Genomic DNA, 21,462 nt, shown 5'->3' with positions numbered 1-21,462 from the left:
GAGACAGCTTTACAATAGTTTCAAATGGGATGCCCACTGTCCGTCTCCATTTTGCCGGCTAGTCGATTCATGCTGTACCCAGACTTGTGTGGCATGCGGGCAAGAGAGTCGCCCGATGTTGAGCTGGATGGAAACGTGAGATCAGGCGTCGATATTAAGGCTCCACTCGACTACATCTGGCCACAAGCACACCGTAGCTCCTTCATATCTCTGCCTGCTATCCAAGAATAAGTAATGTGTGTATCATCCTGCACAATTGACAGAGGACTAACAGCAGGAAGACTAAAGAATTAATCATCACCACTGTTCTGCAGATATAATCAATGCACTACTGATAAAAGGTAAACGAGGGTAAGAAACCAAGCGGAATGAACTTACTATGTAACGAACTACCACAGACTATTGGTCACTTATACCACAATACTCAGAAAGTGTCCCTACACGCCCTCCAAAATTTACTCTGGGGAGTTAGATTTCACCACAGAAGGACCATTCAAAAAGTTCAGAGGACGATTTTATTCCTAGCATATAAACGACATTAGCACACTGACTGTGATGGCTGCTTGAACTAATACAGTAAACAGTAGTTCTGCATTCGTGCAGTCAGTTGTGAGCAGGCAGTCTTAAGCAGTGGACATTGTAGTGGGACGTGAAATTGAAGCGTCACCCATCCACCAGTGTCAGCCCAGTTTGCAGGTGAATATAAGTTTAATTTAGTGTTTTGTTTATGTATTTTGTAGTATTTGTAATGGTTGTGAATTATCTAAAGTTTTGTATTTATTTTTATATTTCATGTACGGGGAGGGCGGCGCAACGAACGGAGACAGAATCGTCACTGCCGGGACCAGAGAGAAAATTGCTGGCCACTATACGTCGCGTGTCGACAGCCAAAGAGCAACAGAAGATCCTGAAACCGAGTTGTTGCGTCGTGCTTAAAAACTGAAAAAATAAGAATTTGTAATGTTTCTACAACAATGACGTCATAGAAAGTTTAATCATGTTGTAAATGTTCAGTCCTATCTTGTCAAGGCTCAGGTTCACGTCTCTACGTAGTGTACAGGAAGATAATAAACTAGGGTATACTACAAAAGTTTAACGACGTGTTCCGAGAATTTATTTATGAAGAATTATGTTAAGGAATAAGTATTACTAATTTATTTGACAAGATTATTAATTTTTGACAACGTTCATCGCGAGTTTGAGTCTTGAAAGTTTATTCAATGTGGTTCTAATATTTATTAAAGCAGATAACTTGCATTAATATAATTTCTGAGAAGAAACAAACGACATCTAAATTGAAAAAAGTTTGCGCAAACCAATTGGACTGAGTGACGTAATTCTGCCCATACGACTCAAATGATGATGTTTCAATTACAGTTCCGTGCAAGAACCATTCAGCGACCACTTTAAAAAGAGTTTAAATAATTCTGAAGTGCTTTGTAACTGACGTTGGTGACGAAGTCTGCACATGGTCATATGTCAAAAGAAAATCATTTATACAAAACTTACGTCGTTACACTACACCGTGGCGACCTTATAAACAGGACTTAAGTGCAACTAAGACACACAGGTACGAAACAAAACATCAAGAGTCCTTCGGAAGTCAACGCGAGTTTTCGTGGAGCCTTCACCAGCCAGCGGCGACTTCTCGGCTGTGGGCATCTGACGGAGCGCAGCCAAGCAGTACGATCACGCAGTTATTCCACGAGAAGGCGCATCTGTTCGGCAGCAGCTGAACGCTGCAAACCCCGACAACGTTTTTCTCCCTAAACTAACAGGCCCAGTACGTCAGCTGGGGGGGCGTTCCTCCCGCTGGTATTAGGGGTGTTGCTGAGGGCTTCGCCTGTCTACGGTGCGGCCAGGTGTGGTTGCAGCCAGTGACGTCTCCGGTGTGCGACTCAGCGTCCTGCCGGTTGCGGAAGCGGGGTCGCAGCATCTTAGCGGCTGCATCAACGGCTGTTACTTCTGCAGCCCATAGCAGCACACTGATCACCGAGAACTACAAACTACAATATTAGTGTCCGGTGAGTTTGTTTTAAGTTGGAAGTGGAGTGTTGTACATAGGGAGTGTGCTTTTAATAGGATTGTTGATTACAAGTCTGCGTGTGTAACTAGTTAATATCTTACAATAATGTCGGGAAGTGAAATGTCAGACGAAGAGCAATCTGTGTCCGATAGGAGCATGAGATCCCTTTTTAGGGCGATCGCTAAATTAAAACAATCTGACGAAGAATTTACTGCTAGATTAAAAGAGGAACTAAAACAGGAATTAAAACACTCTAACGAAGAATCTACTGCTAGATTAAAAGAGGAATTAAAACAATCTAACGAAGAATCTACGGCTAAATTAAAAGAGGAACTTAAAGGGGAGCTAACAAAATCTACAGACAGGTTACAGGAACATCTTAATGAAACCAGTCGAGAATTAAGTGATAAAATAGAGGCTTCTAAAGTTGAAATGCAGGAAAAACCAGTAGGACTTAGTAATAAGATTGCTGATAATTGTAAAAGGTTAGAAGAACATATCCAGGAATCGCGCAAGGAAAAAGCTCGCATGCGAAATGGTATTACTGACTTAACCAAGAGACTAGATAATGTAAATGTCTTAGATGTAAATGAAATAGAGAAAAATAACGTAAGTTACGGGATGAATTTTCTATGCAAACAGAAACTGTTTGTAGAGAATTATTAGAATCTATTAAAGAGGTTTCTACCAAACCTGTAGAGATTTCTTCAATAGATAATGTAGAATTAGAGACATTAACTCATCGAGTAGAAAAAGATCATACTGAAATAGAAAACATGAAATTTTTAATTACCGAAATATACAGTAACCTTGAGACTTCCAAAGATAATAACATTGACGAAGGTACAGAGCGTTCACATCGTGAACACAATGAAGAATCGATATTAGCTAACCGTGTATCCAATACAGAAATGCGAATACAGGAAATTACTAAACGGTTATCGGAATTAGATAATAATGAAAACATTTCAAGTAGTAGAAGTAATAACGTAATCAGAGACAACAGTCGCATCGTGTTTGCTAGCTCGGACGACAACAACACAAATAAAGAAATCACGACAAGCAAATCTGACGCAACTCTGTCTCTGCAACCTAAACAAAATCCAACTATGTCTCTCGCAGAATGTTGGGATGATATAACGACAAATTCAAATGTAGCAAGTCGATTTCCTGTATTCAAACCAGGAGGCGAACTTCACCCTATAATCTGTATAAAAGCTTTTGAAACTTCATTATCTCCTAAATGGAGTAATGAAAAATGGATTCAATTTGTAATAGGACATTTAGAAGCAGAAGCTGCGGAATCGGCAGTACTGCATAGAACTTAATTTAGGGACTGGGATGATTTTGTTAAGCAGTTTAAACAAAATTATTGGTCAAGAGGAAAACAACAACACTTAACTTTAGAGTTGTTAACCCTCCTCCATATTCTAAACGGTGGGGAGGTTATAGGAATTATTTCGAATGGCATTTAAACCGTGCTAAATTAATTGAAGAACCAATTATTGAAAGTCATCTAATATGAGTCCGAATTAGTAGGTTACCATATTATGTAAAGGAAAGAATGATAGAAAGGGAATGGTCACAACCTTACGAATTATTAGGATATTTAGAACAATTAGATATACTTAATAGAGAACGGGAAGACGAGAAATTTAGATTTGGTAGAAATGACAATCCTCGAAATAATAATAATTCAGAACCACGAAAATTTAACAACAACAATCATAGCCGGTTTTGTTATATAAAACGTCAATCTAAAGATAAAGAGAGCCAACAAAATCGGGGTAATAACTCTAAAATGCGGAAATTACATAATAACGATAATGAGATAAATCATCCTCAAGTAATTAATGAAGGTCAAGTTGTAAGTGGCGTTATCATAGAAAGTTCGGAAAAGTAGTAAAGGAAACTGTTAGTCAAAATTATACAAGACCCAATTGCAATTTATCATGAAGCTGCCAAAAGGAAGGTGATTGGCAACAAGATTTACTTCAGGAAGACAATCAGATAAGGGAGAATATAACTTATAAACCCATTATTAAAGGTTATATTAAAGATACCGAAGTAAATATTATAATCGATTCGGGTAGCAAAGTAAGTATTTTATCTAAAGAATTATTTCAACTTAAAAGAAAGTATTGGAATTTCCCAACCTTACCTGTATATGGGGGGAAAATTATAGGAGTTACTGGTAAAAGAAGTCAAAATATTACTGAGGAAATTTATTTAACTTTTGAAATTTCTAAACAATTAATTTCTCACTCTGTACTTGTCGTAGCCATCTTAAATGTGGCCATAATTTTAAGTATAGATTGGTTGTGTAAATATAAGGCTATATTAGATTTTTAAGACTCTTCCTTAACCATCCATAAGAAGGCATGTGCTTTTAAAGTGAGGTTTTCTAATAATCAAGTACCTGAAAATTGCTACGAATCCTTACAAATGAAGTACACACAGACCATGAACCTATTAATAGATTCTAGTGATCTTGAATATGAAGTATACCAATGTAAGGCTAGTAATAGTATCGAAATCGAAGTGAAAGAAAAATGTTATTCTACGAATTGTCTATCCGAACAAGAAAAGGAAGAGTTGGAATCTTTATTGTTACAATTTAGAGCTGTCTTCTCAGATGAACCGGGGAGAATCAAAGATTACGTCTGTAAACTTTAGATTAAAGATCAAAAACCATTCTTTAAGAAACCTTATCCTATTCCAGTACAATTCAAAGAACCGGCTAGTAGATAAATAAGTAAGATGCTAGAACAAAATATTATCGAACGATCATGTAGTCCTTTTAACAGTCCTTTGTGGGTAGTTAAGAAAGCTACTGGTGGGGTATGACTGGTTCTGTATGCTCGTGAATTAAACAAAATTACAGAGATGGAAAGAGACAGACCTATTCCTATGGAGAATGTACTTCTTAAGATTGCTGGTTCTCGTTATATGAATACAATGGATTTAACTGCTGGCTACCATCAAGTAATATTACACCCAGATTCACGGCAATATGCGGCTTTTCTTTTTGAAGGCAGATCATATCAGGTCCAAGTTTTACCTTTTGGACTTAATATATCAGTGTCAACTTTCTTTAGGGCATTAGATTCTGCTTTGGGTCAGCAGTTATTACAAAAGATTATTTTATATGTAGATGATATTTTGGTAGCCACTAAAACATGGGAAGAACACTTAACCATATAATGGGAATTGTTTGACCGTTTAATTGACAGAGGAATTACTTTAAAATTATCTAAGTCTTACTTCGGAAAGGAGGAAATGACATTTTTGGGGCATATAGTAGACAGTAAAGGTATTAGGCCAGACCCAGCACGTATTGAAGCTATTGCTCGATGCCCGAGTCCTAGAAATCGGAAACAACTGAAATCATTCTTAGGAATGGTAGAATTTCTGAGAAGATTTCTTCCAGGGCAGGATATAGTTAATCCTAAATTACTGGATTTATTAAAAGAGAAATCAGTATGGATCTGGGGAAAAGAGGAAGAGGAAGTTTTTAATAAGACAAAAGTAGCATTAACAGAAGCTAAAATGTTATACCATCCAGATTTCAATCAGGACTTTTGTATGTGTACGAGTGCCTCTGATCATGGTGTGTCTTGCGTAATATTCCAAGGTGATCTGACAAATGAAAAGGGATTATATCAGCCTATTGGATTCGCTAGTAGAACCTTAAACAAACATGAAAGAAATTATTTTGTAACCGAGAAGGATGCTCTCGCAGTGGTATGGGGTTTTCAAAGATTTAGAGGATTATTAATTGGAAGAAAAACAATTGTACATACTGATCATCAGGCTTTAACCTTTTTGAACAATTGTCGGTTACTTCACCATAGATTATTACGTTGGGTATTATGATTGCAAGAATTTCAGTACGAAATTAGGTATATAAAAAGATCTCAAAATGTAGTTTCGGATGCTGTGTTGAGACTCCCAGTAGGAATGGAGGATATTAACATTGTGGAAGAACCAGGAACAAATTACCATGTTTATTTCCTTTTAACTCAGGAGAACGAACGTAAGGTTAAACGGATAGTAACTGCCATTAGATGCAATCAAAGAAATGACGATCAATATAGGGAACTTATACAAAATCTTAATAATGGGGACGAAACAGTTAACACCCGGGGTGTGTGGTTATATTTCAACGACTTGTTGTATTGGAAAGTACAGAGGGAACACCAGAGATGGAAAATCTGCATTCCAAAAACTGTTGGTCCAAACATGTGAAACCATATACTTTGAAACGAGCGAATACAGCAAGCGTTATACGCTGTCTTACTCGAAATTACTTTGTTAACAGGGGCATTCCTAAACGACTTATGTCTGACAACGGTAGTGCCTTTATTAGTCAAAAGTTTCAAGATATGATAAAACAATATGGAATCAAACACATCTTAATTTCGAAATATTACCCTCAAAGTCCCCCCATGAACCATGGACCTTGCCGTTGGTGGGGAGGCTTGCGTGCCTCAGCGATACAGATGGCCGTACCGTAGGTGCAACCACAACGGAGGGGTATCTGTTGAGAGGCCAGACAAACATGTGGTTCCTGAAGAGGGGCAGCAGCCTTTTCAGTAGTTGCAGGGGCAACAGTCTGGATGATTGACTGATCTGGCCTTGTAACATTAACCAAAACGGCCTTGCTGTGCTGGTACTGCGAACGGCTGAAAGCAAGGGGAAACTACAGCCGTAATTTTTCCCGAGGACATGCAGCTCTACTGTATGATTAAATGATGATGGCGTCCTCTTGGGTAAAATATTCCGGAGGTAAAATAGTCCCCCATTCGGATCTCCGGGCGGGGACTACTCAAGAGGACGTCGTTATCAGGAGAAAGAAAACTGGCGTTCTACGGATCGGAGCGTGGAATGTCAGATCACTTAATCGGGCAGGTAGGTTAGAAAATTTAAAAAGGGAGATGGATAGGTTAAAGTTAGATATAGTGGGAATTAGTGAAGTTCGGTGGCAGGAGGAACAAGACTTTTGGTCAGGTGATTACAGGGTTATAAATACAAAATCAAATAGGGGTAATGCAGGAGTAGGTTTAATAATGAATAAAAAAATAGGCGTGCGGGTTAGCTACTACAAACAGCATAGTGAACGCATTATTGTGGCCAAGATAGACACAAAGCCCATGCCTACTACAGTAGTACAAGTTAATATGCCAACTAGCTCTGCAGATGATGAAGAAATAGATGAAATGTATGACGAGATAAAAGAAATTATTCAGGTAGTGAAGGGAGACGAAAATTTAATAGTGATGGGTGACTGGAATTCGTCAGTAGGAAAAGGGAGAGAAGGAAACATAGTAGGTGAATATGGATTGGGGGGAAGGAATGAAAGAGGAAGTCGCCTTGTAGAATTTTGCACAGAGCATAACTTAATCATAGCTAACACTTGGTTCAAGAATCATGAAAGGAGGCTGTATACATGGAAGAAGCCTGGAGATACTGACAGGTTTCAGATAGATTATATAATGGTAAGACAGAGATTTAGGAACCAGGTTTTAAATTGTAAGACATTTCCTGGGGCAGATGTAGATTCTGACCACAATCTATTGGTTATGAACTGCAGATTGAAACTAAAGAAACTGCAAAAAGGTGGGAATTTAAGGAGATGGGACCTGGATAAACTGAAAGAACCAGAGGTTGTACAGAGTTTCAGGGAGAGCATTAGGGAACAATTGACAGGAATGGGGGAAAGAAATACAGTAGAAGAAGAATGGGTAGCTCTGAAGGATGAAGTGGTGAAGGCAGCAGACGATCAAGTAGGTAAAAAGACGCGGGCTAATAGAAATCCTTGGGTAACAGAAGAAATATTGAATTTAATTGATGAAAGGAGAAAATATAAAAATGCAGTAAATGAAGCAGGCAAAAAGGAATACAAACGTCTCAAAAATGAAATCGACAGGAAGTGCAAAATGGCTAAGCAGGGCTGGCTAGAGGACAAATGTAAGGATGTAGAGGCTTGTCTCACTAGGGGTAAGATAGATACTGCCTACAGGAAAATTAAAGAGATCTTTGGAGAAAAGAGAACCACTTGCATGAACATCAAGAGCTCAGATGGCAACCCAGTTCTAAGCAAAGAAGGGAAAGCAGAAAGGTGGAAGGAGTATATAGAGGGTTTATACAAGGGCGATGTACTTGAGGACAATATTATGGAAATGGAAGAGGATGTAGATGAAGATGAAATGGGAGATAAGATACTGCGTGAAGAGTTTGACAGAGCACTGAAAGACCTGAGTCAAAACAAGGCCCCGGGAGTAGACAACATTCCATTAGAACTACTGAAGGCCTCAGGAGAGCCAGTCATGACAAAACTCTACCATCTGGTGAGCACGATGTATGAGACAGGCGAAATACCCTCAGACTTTAAGAAGAATATAATAATTCCAATCCCAAAGAAAGCAGGTGTTGACAGATGTGAAAGTTACCGAACTATCAGTTTAATAAGTCACAGCTGCAAAATACTAACGCGAATTCTTTACAGACGAATGGAAAAACTGGTAGAAGCCGACCTCGGGGAAGATCAGTTTGGATTCCGTAGAAATGTTGGAACACGTGAGGCAATACTGACCTTACGACTTATCTTGGAAGAAAGATTAAGAAAAGGCAAACCTACGTTTCTAGCATTTGTAGACTTAGAGAAAGCTTTTGACAATGTTGACTGGAATACTCTCTTTCAAATTCTGAAAGTGGCAGGGGTAAAATACAGGGAGCGAAAGGCTATTTACAATTTGTACAGAAACCAGATGGCAGTTATAAGAGTCGAGGGGCATGAAAGGGAAGCAGTGATTGGGAAAGGAGTGAGACAGGGTTGTAGCCTCTCCCCGATGTTATTCAATCTGTATATTGAGCAAGCAGTAAAGGAAACTAAAGAAAAATTTGGAGTAGGTATTAAAATTCATGGAGAAGAAGTAAAAACTTTGAGGTTCGCCGATGACATTGTAATTCTGTCAGAGACAGCAAAGGACTTGGAAGAGCAGTTGAACGGAATGGACAGTGTCTTGAAAGGAGGATATAAGATGAACATCAACAAAAGCAAAACGAGGATAATGGAATGTAGTCAAATTAAGTCGGGTGATGCTGAGGGCATTAGATTAGGAAATGAGACACTTAAAGTAGTAAAGGAGTTTTGCTATTTAGGGAGTAAAATAACCGATGATGGTCGAAGTAGAGAGGATATAAAATGTAGACTGGCAATGGCAAGGAAAGCGTTTCTCAAGAAGAGAAATTTGTTAACATCGAATATAGATTTAGGTGTCAGGAAGTCATTTCTGAAAGTATTTGTATGGAGTGTAGCCATGTATGGAAGTGAGACATGGACGATAACTAGTTTGGACAAGAAGAGAATAGAAGCTTTCGAAATGTGGTGCTACAGAAGAATGCTGAAGATAAGGTGGGTAGATCACGTAACTAATGAGGAGGTATTGAATAGGATTGGGGAGAAGAGAAGTTTGTGGCACAACTTGACTAGAAGAAGGGATCGGTTGGTAGGACATGTTCTGAGGCATCGAGGGATCACAAATTTAGCATTGGAGGGCAGCGTGGAGGGTAAAAATCGTAGAGGGAGACCAAGAGATCAATACACTAAGCAGATTCAGAAGGATGTAGGTTGCAGTAGGTACTGGGAGATGAAGAAGCTTGCACAGGATAGAGTAGCATGGAGAGCTGCATCAAACCAGTCTCAGGACTGAAGACCTCAACAACAACCCTCAAAGTAATTTAGTAGAAAGAGTCATGAAAGAATTAGGATGATTATGTAGAACTTATTGTGCATATAAACATACTTGGTGGGCCAAACTAATGCCTGAATTCGAAAAGATATTAAATGAATTGCCTCATCTAACGACGGGATTATCACCTATAGAAATTTTAGGCAAACGAATTATAGATGAGCCTTTACTAGCTGCTCTACCTTGGCCACTAGTAAATGAGATCCAACAATGCATTCCAAACGAAAAAATTCGCGAACAGATTGCCAAACATGCTGAACGGAGAATTAAAAGTTATAATCAACATGCTTTAGAACCCTCATTTCAGGTAGGAGATCAATAAGGAATGTAGAAAATTCTTCTTTACCTTTGAAAGTCCATATGTTGTTCATAAGATTGTACATCCCAAAGCGTTACTTCTTATGGAACCTTCATCAGGTATAATTAAAGGATTATATAGTGTTGATCAAATTAAACCCTTCATTCCTAAATAAGTTAATATTTAGTATATGTTACATATGGATGAGCGTTCATAGTTTATTAATGTGAAGTTTTTCGTGATAGTTACGTGTTATTTTAAAGAAATGACAGGAAGTTTAAACAAATGTTCCACAATAATCTACCGGTACTTCAAAAAGGGAAAGATAACTAAAAGGCGATTTATATGGAAGAAATTTTTGTTATTAGGTCATAAAGAATTTTGTATATTTTATATTTACTCGGATAGTAGGAACCAAAGGGGATGGTTAATATGTTTAGGGACCATGGGCGTCCAGAGCTATATGGCTCACGAGAACATAGCAGAGTGACTTTAATAGAGATTTGTAATAGTGTTAATATAGAACACACCAAACGGGGCTCTCTCGTTTGTTTCTCCTAAATAAATTGCCATTACCCAACAAAGTGTCCAAAGGTAAAGAAAGCCGTGCCGAGATTCTAAAGAAAGTTTTGCTTGATTTCTTCTTGACCTCAGGCATAAATAAAGCATTAGGGAAAAGAACGACGTAAAGTAAATAGTACTATTAGTTGTAATCAGAAACTTATTACTAATATACATTTTGGAAAGAAGAACTCTAGTAAATGAATAAAACTGAAACTAACCTATCACAAATTGAACGCTCTGTCCTAATGTAACAACGTTAAATAACGTACTAAATTATTATTTACTAGCAACTGTTAAATGAAAAGGAGTAATCTCCATACATTCGGTTATGAATTAGCATAATAGCACAATTAAAAGTAAATGACAAATAGTCACAACAATATCGTCATAAAAGGATCTAAGAGCAAGGACTTTAGATTATGGAAAATGTGAGAAAAATGTATATTAACAGTTGAATATTGTATATAGAAGAAGTTTTATTTCCGGTTAAAACGTGACAAACTGAGCTTGTGGGTGGGGTATGTAGTGGGACGTGAAATTGAAGCGTCACCCATCCACCAGTGTCAGCCCAGTTTGCAGGTGAATATAAGTTTAATTTAGGGTTTCGTTTATGTATTTTGTAATATTTGTAATGGTTGTGAATTATCTAAAGTTTTGTATTTATTTTTATATTTCACGTACGGAGAGGGCAGTGCAATGAACAGAGACAGCATCTTCACTGCCGGGACCAGAGAGAAAATTGCTGGCCACTATACGTTGCAGGTCGACAGCCAAAGAGCAACAGGAGCTCCTGAAACCGAGTTGTTGCGTCGTGCTTCTAAAAACTGAAAAAATAAGAATTTGTAATGTTTCTACAACAATGACGTCATAGAAAGTTTAATCATGTTGTAAATGTTCAGTTCTATCTTGTCAAGGCTCAGGTTAACGCCTATATGTAGTATATAGGAAGATAATAAACTAGTGTATACTACAAAAGTTTAAATACGTGTTCCAAGAATTTATTTATGAAGAATTATGTTAAGGAAGAGGTATTACTAATTTATTTGACTATTAATTTTTGACAACGTTCATCACACGTTTGAGTCTTGAAAGTTTATTCAATGTGGTTCTAATACTTATTAAAGCTGATAACTTGCATTAATATAATTTCTGAGAAGAAACAAATGACATCTAAATTGAAAAAAGTTTGCGTAAACCATTTGGACTGAGTGACGTAATTCTGCGCATACGACTCAAATGATGATGTTTTAATCACAGTTTCGTGCAAGAACCATTCAGCGACCACTTTAAAAAGAGTTTAAATAATTCTGAAGTGTTTTGTAACTGACGTTGGTGACAAAGTCTGCACATGGTCATATGACAAAAGAAAATCATTTATACAAAACTTACGTCGTTACACTACAACATGTGGCCATAGTAGTTGTAGTAGTAGTAGTAGCTTTATTCATCCATAGATCTTTTTTTACAAGGATATAGAGCACGACAAAGTGTTTACAAATTTAGGTCAATTTGAAGTTGGCTAATTCATATACACAAGCATATACAGGCCTCTAGTTAGAGACAATAATTAGATTTACTCCTGGTATAAAATAAGTTTTTTACAAATAACTTATTACATAATGTAATGCCACCTTGTTCATTCATATCTCACAATTAGCCACTGCACACACTATACACACATTGTTTCATAACACTTCACTCACTGCACCACACACACACACACACACACACACACACACACACACACACACACACACACACACACACACACACACGCACTGGTGATCTCTGGGCCATTATCTGTACTGCAACTTCCCATTTACTATCCTGAAAAACTGAGGCAGCATCCCTTGATAATGAGTGAGATGTTGTGGTCAGAAAGAGGAAGAGGTGTTAGTGTTGTGCCATACATAGCTTGGAAGTAAGTATTTCTAAATAGGGTAAAAGAAGGAAAAAACATAAAGTGAAGGTGTTACATGGAATGTTGGATATTTTATAATCATTATTATTATTTATTTGTATAACATTTTTTATCAAACCACTACTCTGTTTTAGCTAAGTAATCTTTCAATCTATAAAATGTATTGCATAACAGGTACTTTTTAGATGCCTTTTTAAATAAGTGTATTTTTGCAATTTCCTTAATCTCTTTTGGTGATTTATTGTATAGCTTTATTCCTTGGTAGAAAATGTTGTTTTGAGTTTTATGTTTACTTTTTATTGGTAAATGTAAGTTGAGTCTATCTCTTGTTGCATGGTCATGGACAGAGCTGTTTGTGCAGCAATTACCAATGTTATTTTTGATGCATACAACTGACTGTAAATGTATTCACATGGAGCAGTTAAAATCCCCAGTGTTCTGAACAGATCTTTGCAATGAGCTCGACTAGTATTTTTGGTTATTATTCTTATGGCCCTTTTCTGGAGTTTGAAAATTGTGTTCATATTTTGTGCATTTGTTCCCCATAAAAGAATGCCTTAGCTAAGAATAGAGTGTACATAAGAATAATATGTAACTAAAAGATACTGCATGTTACATACTAATGATAGGATTCTAAGGGCATAACATGCTGATGACATTCTGTTTGCTAGTACCTTTGTGTGTTCACACCACTTCAACTGAGAATCAATATTCATTCCTAGAAATATTGCATTTGTTATACAGTCTATAGAGGTGCCATCTACATTTAATTTAATATTGTCATTTTTACTCTTCAAACTGAAATTCATGGCATTAGTTTTCTTTATGTTCGAAGTCACTTTAGTACTTATTGACCAATCACAAAACATCCTTCAGATTTTCAATTGCTTTCTCAGCAAGGAGTTCAAAAAAATGGGACTTAACATCTATGGTCATCAGTCCCCTAGAACTTAAAACTATTTAAACCTAAATAACCTAAGGACATCAAACAACACCCAGTCATCAAGGAGTTCTCTTGTTTTCTCAGTGACTATAATGTTGCTGTCATCACCGAAGAGAATTTTTTCACCATGAGTAGCACTACTGGGAACCTCATTCATGTATATCAGGAGCAGTATTGATCCTAATATGCTACCTTGCAGAGCCCCTATATTAATGTATTTTGGTTTTGATAAGTGTTTTGCCAAATGTTAAGATTTATTTATTTTATTTATTTATTGGTCCATGGGACCAAATTAAGGAGAAGTCTCCATGGTCATGGAACGAGTCAATACATGAACTTATAACACGATAGTAGAAACAGATAAAATGAAATATAAAAACATAATCCGGCAACAAGTCGTAGGTTTAAATAAAGAAAATCAACAATGTAACACTGGAATTTGCTTAATTTTTTAGCTCTTCCAGGAGCTCCTCGACAGAATAGAAGGAGTGAGCCATGAGGAAACTCTTCAGTTTCGACTCAAAAGAGTTTGGGCTACTGCTAAAATTTTTGAGTTCATGTGGTAGCTTATTGAAAATGGATGCATCAGAATACTGCACTCCTTTCTGCACAACAGTCAAGGAAGTGCATTCCATATGCAGATTGATTTCTGCCTACTATTAACTGAGTGAAAACTGCTAACTCTTGGGAATAGGCTAATATTGCTAACAACAAACGATATTAAAGAAAATATATTTACTGTGAGGGCAATGTCAGAACTCCCAGACTATTGAATAGGGGTCGACAAGAGGTTCTCGAACTTACACCACATATAGCTCGAACAGTCCGTTTTTGAGCCAAAAATACCCTTTTTGAATCAGAAGAATTACCGCAAAAAATAATACCATACGACATAAGCAAATGAAAATATGCGAAGTAGACTACTTTTCATGTTGAACTGTCACTTATATCAGATACTGTTCTAATGGTAAATAAAGCAGCATTTAGTTTCTGAACAAGATCCTGGACATGTGCTTTCCGCAACAGCTTACTATCTATCCGAACTCCTAGGAACTTGAACTGTTCCGTCTCGCTTATAATATGCCCATTTTGTCTGATCAAAATATTGGTTCTTATTGAATTGTGAGTTAGAAACTGTGAAAACTGAGTCTTACTGTGATTTAGCATCAAATTATTTTCCACAAGCCATGAACATATTTCATGAACTACATCATTTGATACTGTTTCAATATTACTCACAAGATCCTTCACTACCAAACTGGTGTCATCAGTAAACAGAAATATTTTTGAATCACCTGTAATACTAGAAGGCATATCATTTATATAAATAAGAAACAGCAGTGGCCCCAGCACCGATCCTTGGGGAACGCCCCACTTGGGACTGAGCATCACTACCACTCTCAATATTGCGGAAATTACCTTGTGCTTTCTGTTCTTAAAGTAAGAGGCGAACCAACTGTAAACTATTGCCCTTACACCATAATGGTCCAATTTCTGCAGCAATATTTTGTGGTCAACACAGTCAAAAGCCTTCGTTAAATCAAAGAAAAGACCTAGCGTTCGCAACCTTTTATTTAATCCGTTCAAAACCTCACAGAGAAAAGAGAATATAGCATTTTCAGATGTTAAACTATTTCTAAAACCAAACTGTACATTTGACAGCAAATTATGTGAATTTAAATGCTCCAGTAACCTTGTATATACAACCTTCTCAATAACTTTAGCAAACACCGATGGCATAGAAATAGGTCCAAAATTGTCTACATTGTCCCTGTCTCCCTTTTTATAAAGTGGCTTCACTACCGAGTACTTTAATCGGTCAGGAAACCGACCACTCCTAAAGGAAAAGTTACAGATATGGCTAAGTACTGGGCTAACATACATAGAACAATACTTCAGTATTCTGCTAGGTACCCCATCATATCCATGAGAGTTCTTGGCCTTTAGTGATTTGATTATTAGCTCAATCTCCCTCTTGTCAGTATCATGGAGGAGCATTTCAGGTAACAGTCTCGGAACACTTTTTTCTAAGAGTGCTATATGATTTCCTGTTGGGACTAGGTTTCTATTTAGCTCACCTGCTATATTCAGAAAGTGATTATTAAATACTGTACATATATGCGGCTTATCGGTAACATGGACATTCCCACTATGCACTGATTCTATATCCTCGACCTGTCTCTGCAGACCAGCCACTTCCTTTACGACTGACCATATGGTTTTAATTTTATCCTGAGGCTTAGCTATTCTATCTGCATACCACATACTTTTTTCCTTCCTAATAACATTTTTAAGCACCTTACAATACTGTTTGTAATGGGCTGCTGCATTTAGATATTGCCTGTTTCTAACGTTTTGATATAATTGCCACTTTGTTCTACAAGATATTCTTATCCCTCTAGTCAGCCACCAGGCTGCCTGTTTGTGCTAGTACCCTGTTTTGAACGTTCTAACGGAAAGCAACTTTCAAAGAGCACGAGAAAAGTCTTGAGAAAAGCATTATATTTATCATCTACTGTATCAGCGCTATAAACATCTTGCCACTCTTGTTCCTTGATAAGGTTTACAAGGGTCTCTACAGCAACTGGATCAGCTTTCCTAAACAGTTGATAACTATATTTAACATGTGTTGCAGCACAAAAATCTTTTAGAGTTAAAATTTGTGCATCATGATCTGAAAGGCCATTCACCTTATTGCTAACAGAATGTCCTTCTCGTAATGAGGAATGAACAAAAATGTTGTCTATGGTTGTTCTACTGTTCCCTTGCACTCTCGTTGGAAAGAATATGGTTTGCATAAGATTATATGAATTAAGGAGGTCTACCAGCATCCTTTTCCTTGCACAATCACTTATACAATTAATGCTGAAGTCACCACATATAACTCACTTTTTGTATTTCCTATAAGGTGAACCAAGAACCTCCTCTAGCTTTAGCAAAAATGTTGTGAAATCGGAGTCTGGGGATCTATAAATAACAACAGTTAGAAGTTTAGCTCCATTAAATTTAACCACACCTGCACAACATTCAAACACCTTTTCAGTGCAGTAATTTGAAACATTAATTGAATCAAATAGGATGCCGTTTTTCACATACATGGCCACTCACCCACACCGCAAAGAGGTCCTAGAATAGCTGCCAACCAAACTGTATCCAGGTAAAGGAAGCCTCTGAATTATCTCCTTATTTAAGAAGTGTTCAGATATACCAATAATTTCAGAGTCAACATCTACAAGCAGTTCACTAACTTTATCTCTAATACCTTGTATATTTTGATGAAATATACTAATTCCCTCATTACTCGGATACCTCAGCTTTGTCAAAAGTTGTTCCTTTGTTAGAGAGTCTTCCCTTAAGCAGCTGAAAAAGGTGCAGCTCTAACACCCACTACTGCAGGAATTTTCCCACGAGTGATCCCACCACCCCCACCTATGCTGTCACCTACAAGCTTTGCCAACCTCCCCTTCCCATACCTGTTGAGGTGCAGGCTATGTCTAGTGAACCCCGTCCTGCTGATAGACTCCACCGACACCACTGAAATGTGACCCATGCTTTCTGTCATCAGCGCACCCCCAAGTCTTATGTTATTACACCTGACGGCTGTATTAAGATGAGGCCGATCGTGACGCTGAAACAGTTCCACGAAATGCACATTCGCGTTGCCAGTCTGAGTGGCTATCTTTTCCAGGTCACCAGCTATGTCATACTCCCCATCCTTATCAATAAAATTACCAGCCCCACCCACAATCACTACCTGATCCTCTTTAGTAAAATCCCTGCATAACCCCCATATGTTAACAGTCACCTGAGCCAATCCTGCATTAGGCTTCACAATACTGGTGACATGGTACTCACTCCCCAACACTTCCTGCAACTGCTAGCCTACATCTCTGCCATGAGAACTACCTAACAGCGGAACCTTCTTCTTCCTCTTCGACTTTGCAACTGTCCTAGCGACCGTAACTGCCGAGGTCTGCTGCATACTTCCTACACCTACAGGTACTAGAGATTCCTCTCCACTAGACTCTGACAGTTGGTCATATCTATTGCAAACACCAATAGTAAAACTATCTGAAAATCTTCTTCTCCTAGCAGATCTCTTGCCAAGAGCCAGTTCCCATTCCCCAACCCCCTTCTCCCTCCTCGTCCTATCTAGCTCCTCATGTGCGTTTTTCAACTGCACCTGAAGGGCACAGATCTTAAGCTCCTACTCCTCTATCAACTTACTCTTGCTACATAACCTGCAGTTCCAGGAGAGGATCTCACCAGAATGCCCGCTGGTTTCCCCACTGCATTCCCCCCAGTGAAAATACTTCGAACAAGTCTCACACCGCAATCCACTACTCACGAACCTATGGCAAAGCCCACACTTCTCACTCATGGTAAAATTTTTCACTTATTGAAACAAGAAAACTACTTTATATAAGTTCCGCTACTACAATAAGAAGATGTTAAAAACCTGACTACAATAATCACAAACTTACTCTACAAGGGAAGTAATTACTATTATTAACAGTATTAATCAACAACAAATGAGAATATAACAAAAGACAAATACAGAAAGAGGATCAAACGTCTAATGACACAGTAACGAAACGGAAAACAGTTCCCAAAATGTTCTTCTGAAATTATTTCACCAAGAAACACCAAGAACACCGGTTAAAGACTACTAAAGTTCCTAAATAAACCACTATACACACACAATCAATTAGTACTTAGCTTTCGATGCGCTGCTACAGCTGCAAGTGGTCAGCGTGGAATGTAAACACAGGTAAGAGGTTAAGTTGCTCGATACGAAACACTCACAAATATCAGGTCACAACACAAGAAAGGCAGAGGTGAATGAAGAAACCACTAATACGTCACTTATATAGTAAATATTATCACAAAAACCGTTAAAATACGCATCTGAAACCTAAAAATATATGAAAACTTAGAGAGCGATCTCTCACGCAGTCACTCGCTTATGACGTCACACCAAAGATAAATTATGATCTATTTGAAGTATGTGTTATCTCTACTCTTTGTACCCTATATGTTAGGTATGATCGAAACCAGTCATTAACTACCGCTCTTATTCCTAATTTATTTAACAGAATCTTGTGATCGACTGTATCAAGCGCCTTAGAAAGATCTAAAAATATGCCTGTAACACACTCATCTTTATCAAGAGCATCAAGCACAACTTTTGTGAATTCTACTATGACTGGCTCCTTATTTTTGCCACTTTGGAAACCAAACTGTGATTCGCTTAAAAGATTGTATTTATTCAGGAAAGTCATTAATCTGTCATTCATAATTGCTTCTACTATTTTTAAGAATGCTGACAGCAGGGAAATGGGCCGGTTATTTTCTGTCTTCTGCATTACTGTTCTTAAGCAAAGGTACAACTCTTGCCTGTTTTAACTGCTCTGGAAATTCCCTGATGTGAAGTATTCATTTATTATATTTGTTAAGGGGCCTTGTATAAACCCTATGCAATTTTCAGTACACATGTTGGTACTTCATCTAAGCCTACTGAGATCTTATATTTAGTTTTTGAACTGTTCTACTGACTTCATTCTCTGTGGTTGGAAGTAACATCATTGTTTTTAGTGCAACATTATTTACAGGTGTTATATTTGTTTTGGAAAATTTTTGCTGTATCTTCTCTGCAATACTTGAAAAATGCTAGATTACATAGTTTGCTAAGTGCTGTAGATCATTTATTACTTTATTCCCCTCTCTTAGCAGTATGTTGTTCTGCATTTGTTTGCCTCACCCGTTTCCTTTTTTATAACATCCTGGACTGCTTTGCTTTTATTCTGTGCATTATATATTATTTTGTCATTAAATGACTTTTTTGCAGCAGTCAGTACCTTCCTATAGATCTTTTTGTATCTGTGATAGAAATTCAAGAATTCTGGATCATTGTGGATCTTTTTCATGGAACTGAGGTGTTTAAGTGTTTGGGAGGACTTCTTAATACCTGCTGTTATCCATCTCTTTTTGTGGGATGTTGATACAGACATGCATACTTTTGGAAATGCCTTTTCAAAGTTCAATTTAAACAATGTGGAGAATTTAGAGAATTTCATATTTACATTGGTTTCCTTATACACTTCGTCCCAGCTTTGTTTTTCTAGATCCTTTGAAAAATCTTTTATTTTGATTTCTGATGGATGTCATTTGTAGGCTTGTAGTTTAGGGAATGATTCCATGCCTGACTTTACTGTTGTTATTTGACAGAGATGGTCTGATAGTCCGAGATCTTTTACAGCTACATCACATTTTTCACTGTCCATATTTGTGGCCACAAGGTCAATTACTGATGAAGTCTTTGTGGCTACCCTTGTTGCACTATTGACCAATAGAAACATGCTAAAACTTTGAAGGATGTTTATGAAGGTGCTGCTGGAGTCATTTATGATGTTAGTGTTGATGTTAATGTCCCCACACAGAATTATGTTGATCTTCGTACTTGAGACTCTATCTAGAACTTCTGTTAATGTATTGAAAAAAGTCTCCACACTACCACTGGGAGATCTATACACACACAAAATGATTAATTTCTTGGTGATATCAAGCCCTGTTAATTAAATAGCTGATATTTCAAAGTGTTTGCCTGCACTTATGGTACTGAGATCATGTCTTGATTTGAACTGTGTTCCTTTTCTGATATAAATGCATGATCCTCCACCCCTTAAAGTAGTTCTGCAGTAAGAGTTTGCCTTTTCATACAGTGGTAATACTACATGTTGGATTCATGTGTCTCTACACCAGTGCTGAGTAATACAAACTACTGTCCAGTTCAAAGATTGGAGCTCAACTTCTAATAGTAGTGTTTTATTTTTTATTGATTGCATGTTTTGATGGAGGATTGTTAAGCCTGTAAAATGCCCCATGGTTTTGTTTTTCTTTGTGACATCTGGTTTATGTGATATTTGAGTTGTTAAAATCTGCCTTGTGAGTAATTGTTTCAGTATCTTTTAAAGTGCTGGAGATACTCTTTAGGCAGGGGAGCCTGTTGTCTGGATTTATACTAAAAAGACCTACTTTTCCTACCTGTGACAACAGGTATTTGATCATGTGTGGCCCGAAATTCATCCCCTGTACTTTCATGAATCAGCTGTACCAATCTCCCCTTCCCAGTCCTGTTTAGGTGTAGGCCATGCCTAGTGAACCCCATCTGTTGATAGTCCCGACAGGCAGCAGAGAGAGCGTCCGCTGCTCGTGGTCTCGCGGTAGCGTTCTCGCTTCCCGAGCACGGGGTCCCGGGTTCGATTCCCGGCGGGGTCAGGGATTTTCACCTACCTCGAGATGACTGGGTGTTTGTGTTGTCCTCATCATTTCATCATCATCCAGGAAAGTGGCGAAATTGGACTGAGCAAAGATTGGATAATTGTACGGGCGCTGATAACCACGCAGTTGAGCGCCCCACAAACCAAACATCATCATCATCAGGCAGCAGAGAAACATGATGAAAGTTTGCTGTCCTCAGAGCAATCCCTAACCACACACTGATTCACCTCACAGCTCCATCAAGGGGTGGTCTATCATGACGCTGGAACAACTCAACACAGGATAAATTGGTGACATGAGTCAGGAAAGCTTTCTTGTCCAGGCCACCACCTATGTCAAATGCCCCATCCCTATCCAAACCCTTTCCCACCCCACCCACTATCACTACATGGTCCTCTTTTGTAAAGTCGACCCTAGGCCCTCTATCACATGCCTTAGCCCTGCATTTGGCTTGAAGATACTGGTGGCCTGGTACGCTGCCCCTAAACTTTCCCGTAGCTGAGGGTCTACACCTCACCCATGGCTACTACCTAACAGCAGCACTTTCTTCTTCCTAACACTTTGTATATTCCTAGGCTTCTTGGCCTCGGTTGAAGTGTGCTGCACATTTCCTGCTCCTCGTTATACCTTAGGCTCTTCTCGACGTAACTCTGGCAGTGGCAGATACCTGTTTTT

The sequence above is a fragment of the Schistocerca cancellata genome, chromosome 1, assembly GCF_023864275.1.
Source record: "Schistocerca cancellata isolate TAMUIC-IGC-003103 chromosome 1, iqSchCanc2.1, whole genome shotgun sequence".
In the NCBI taxonomy this organism is placed as follows: Eukaryota; Metazoa; Arthropoda; class Insecta; order Orthoptera; family Acrididae; genus Schistocerca; species Schistocerca cancellata.
Note: the sequence above shows the minus strand (reverse complement) of the source record.